Here is a 4,834-nt window from a genome sequence, read left to right on the forward strand (position 1 = left end):
TTAAGCTTCCCTTCCTTCCCAAACATCATGATTCCTTTCATAGGGGAAACTTTCAGAAATACATGATCACCAATCATAAATTCTACATCTTTACGCTTAGGGTCAGCATAACTTCTCTGTAGACTTTGAGCAGTCAAAAGTCGATCACGAATTAGTCGAACCTTCTTTGAAGTTAATTGTATCAACTCTGGTCTAGTAAGCCTTCTTTCTCCAGCTTCATCCCAACAAACTGGTGACCTACACTTTCGACCATACAATGCCTCATATGGAGCCATCTCTATACTTGCCTGATAACTGTTATTATAAGCAAACTCCACTAAAGGCAAATAATGATCCCAACAGCCACCAAAATCCATAACGCATGCACGAAGCATGTCCTCTAATGTCTGTATGGTCCTTTCTGACTGTCCATCCGTCTGAGGGTGAAAAGCAGTACTAAAGTCTACTCTTGTTCCTAAAGCTTCTTGGAATTTCTTCTAAAATCGAGAAGTAAACTGAATACCACGATCAGAGACAATAGAAACTGGAACTCCATGAAGACTAACAATCTTGTTTATATACAACTGTGCAAGTTTAGCAAAGTCATATGTAGTCTTCACAGGAAGGAAATGAGCAGATTTTGTCAATCTGTCCACTATCACCCAAATTGCATTGTAACCACCTCGTGTACTAGGTAAACTCACAACAAAGTCCATGGTAATATGCTCCCACTTCCACTCGGGAATAGGCAATGGCTGAAGTAACCCAGATGGTCTCTAATGTTCTGCCTTAACCTGCTGACAAGTCAAACATTTAGTAACAAATTCTGCAATATCCCTCTTCATGCCACCCCACCAATAATGCTCCCTTAAATCACGGTACATCTTAGTTGAACCTGGGTGTACTGTGTAAGCAGAATGGTGTGCCTCCTCCATGATTTCTCTTCTCAACTTATCAACATTGGGGACACAAAGTCTAGTGCCATAACGAAGAACTCCATCATCATTCAACATGAATCCTTGAGCTTGGTCTTGATGAATATTATCTATAATCTCACACAGCTGAGAATCCCTCTTTTGAGCGGCCTTTATTCGATCAATCAAGATAGGCCTAACTCGAAAATGTGCTTAGAGTGATCCAGCTATGATTTCAAACTCTACTCCCTGATCTAGCAACTCATGTAATTCACCAATCAAAGGCCTCATCTTGGTAGATATATGGGCTAAACTACCAGAAGACTTCCTGCTTAGAGCATTAGCCACCATATTAGCCTTTCTAGGGTGATACTGTATGGTGCAATCATAATCCTTCAGCAATTCTATCCATCTTCTTTGCCTAAGATTAAGATCACGTTGGTCAAAGATGTATTTGAGACTTTTGTGGTCAGTGAAGATTTCACAAGTCTCACCATACAAATAGTGCCTCCAGATTTTCAAAGCAAAAATTACTGCAGCCATTTCCAAATCATGAGTTGGATAATTCTGCTCGTGCCTTTTCGACTGACGAGAAGCATATGCAATAACCCGTCCATGTTGCATCAAAACACATCCTAAACCAATCCTAGAAGCATCACAATATACTACATACCCCCTGATCCGGATGGAAGGGCTAACATCGTGTCAGAGTTAAACGAGTCTTAAGCTCCTGAAAACTTTTTTCACAAGCCTCAGACCACTGAAATTTCACATTCTTCTGTGTCAACTTAGTTAAAGGTGCTGCAATACGAGAGAAATCTTGAACAAACCGTCTATAATACCCTGCTAAACCCAAGAAACTACGAATCTCTGACACAGTTGTGGGTCTAGGCCAATGAAGCATTGCCTCAACTTTCTTCTTATCAACGCACACCCCATCCTTAGATACTGTATGGCCTAGGAAAGCCACACTATCTAACCAAAACTCACATTTTGAGAACTTGGCATATAGCTTGTGTTCTCGTAAGGTCTGAAGGACAATTCTCAAATGCTGTTCATGCTCCTCCTTACTCTTTGAGTACACTAGAATGTCATCGATGAACACAATAACAAATTGATCTAAGAAAGGCTTGAAAACACTATTCATGAGATCCATAAAAGCGGCCGGAGCATTGGTAAGACCAAAAGACATTACAAGAAATTCATAGTATCCATACCTAGTCCTAAAGGTCGTCTTCAGTATGTCTTCTTTCTTGACCCTCAATTGATGATACCCAGATCGAAGATCAATCTTGGAAAAATACTTTGCACCTTAAAGTTGGTCAAACAGGTCATCTATGCGTGGAAGAGGATACTTATTACGCACAGTTACCTTATTCAATTGCCTATAATCAATACACATTCTCAAAGACCCATCCTTCTTCCGTACAAATAACACAGGAGCACCTCATGGAGAAACACTAGGGTGAATAAACCCCTTATCTAGTAGGTTCTGTAGTTGCTCCTTCAACTCCTTAAGTTCTGCGGGCGCCATACGATAAGGTGGCATAGATATGGGCTCAATTTCAGGAACTAAGTCTATACCAAACTCTACCTCTCGCTCCGGGGGTAAACCTGATAAATCTTTTGGAAACACATCAGGAAACTCCTTAACCACTGCAACATTCTCCAAACCTGCACATTCTACCTGAACATCTCTAACATAAGCTAGATACCCTTTACACCTCTTTCGTAATAATCGTCTAGCACTCACTACAGAGATAGGATTACTAGAGGCTATACTGCGATCTCCCTGAAATTGAAATTCTGCCACCCCAGGAATTTTAAAGAGTACAACTTTATTATGACAATCCAATGAAACGTGATAAGTGGCTAACCAATCCATGCCTAAAATCACATCAAACTCAAACATATCCAAAGAAACAAGATCTGCAACTAATTCCCTATCTCCAATGTGAATTATACATCCCCCATATTAGTGTCTATTGCGTTCCTCATAGGTGTTGATACAGATGAAGGATACTCTAACAAAGTAGGTGGTGTACTAAATATCATGGAAAAGTATGGAGAAACAAAAGAATGGTTGTGCCCCAGTCTTAGCCATAGGCATCTGTTTAGATGTCTGATTAATAGTTTTAGGGGGTACCTCCCTTGTTGGATCAAGGTTTGCACCATTAAGACCCTTGACCCAAGCTCTCCTCTTACGTTTAACAGACTCAGGCACTTATTCATTTTAATAAACAAGTATTAAATTTGAAAATGTGAGCCAAATTAAGACAGGTGAAAAAGTACGAAGGACGTAGATATCTGAAGCAATGATAAACTGAAAAGACGTTAAGGATCCTATGCTCTGCAAGTTTACTAGACCTTAACCGAGCTCTGATGCCAACTTTGTCACGACCCAAAATTACGAATCAGGCCGCAGATAATTTAAGTATTCTTAAATCATGCAAGCCTTATCAGAGTATCTTGAATGAATATATTGTCACTTACTAATCCAAAAAAATAGACAAAATCTAAATAGACAAAATGTTGAATAAACATCATAAATATCCCATAAGTAAACTGCGGAGTCTCTAAAGATTTCAAAAAAAAAACTTAAACTATTCAATAAACAAAACTAATTATTAGCCCGAGAAGACATGAATTCGGGCATACCATGAGAACAAATCAAAGTTGTCCCTCTCCAGAAAATGGACTGAATATTTGGATCAGCTGCAGAATTCTACTGATCTGAAACAGATAATGCATGAGAAAACGTGGTTTGAGCTAGATGCTCAGTGAATGATAATTATAGCACACAACGGAATAGGAACAGGCAGACGCTTGATTAATTTCACAATAAATTTTTTATTCAATAAAATCATGCTCATGCTGTCAAAAATCATTAATAAAATAACTTCATAAAACATATATATAAAAGAAATTCATTCAATAAAAATTTTATGGTACAGTGCACCAGGGTGATGATACCCCACATCACCAAAGGCCAGATGGTAAGCGCGCTACCAGATATCAGATACCTTCCTCCTCCTTCACAGATATCAATGCATATGATACTAATGCAAACCATAAACTGCAATGATGCATGACTCGACAATGCAACCTAATACCGTGATAGTCCACACGGCGGGGCGGATAATGTAAATGACATCGGGCACGGTACCAATTAAAAACAGAAAATCAATTTGTACAAATCAATCAAAATCAATAAAAAATTTCAGATAGCAAATAATAACTGATAGTGCAATTCCAATAGTGTATTTCAATAGTTTCAGAGAGTCAATAAAATCAATTCAATAAAATCAAATCAATCTCAAATCAATTCAATAAAATCAAATCAATCTCAAATCAATTCAGTAACACATCAGTAAAATTTTATAGTCAAATATCAATCAATATAAATACATTAAAGGCCTGTTCCCGGAATCCTAACGGGTTTAATGCAGAGATAGTTGGCAAAATCAATTATTTAATCAAAATCGAAATAAAATTCAATAATAAAATAAAACTCTAGAAAATCACATATTAAATCATTGTTAAAATATTGATTTAAAATTTCATTTAATAACAAACTTAATGCTAAGAAATTTTAAAAGGGACAAAAACGGTGCCATGTACTATAATTACCACTCACCTGGAACCTTCAAGACAATAGTTATTTCAATGAAAGGGAGACAATTTCAATTGACTGATTGAATATTTGAATCTCCTACATACCCAAAATATAAAAGAAAAATATTAAATAATAATAAAATAAAAAATAACTTATATATATATATATATAAACGAGAACTGACGCATGGTCGTGGGAGGTGCGGATTTGGGTGAACAGTTTTATATATATATATAAAAACGAGAACTGAGATAAAAACGAGAACGGGACGCGTGGGACGAGAACGGGACGAGGTGGGATATATATATATATATATATATATATA

This window comes from Hevea brasiliensis, chromosome 9 (genome assembly GCF_030052815.1).
Source record: "Hevea brasiliensis isolate MT/VB/25A 57/8 chromosome 9, ASM3005281v1, whole genome shotgun sequence".
Classification (NCBI taxonomy): domain Eukaryota; kingdom Viridiplantae; phylum Streptophyta; class Magnoliopsida; order Malpighiales; family Euphorbiaceae; genus Hevea; species Hevea brasiliensis.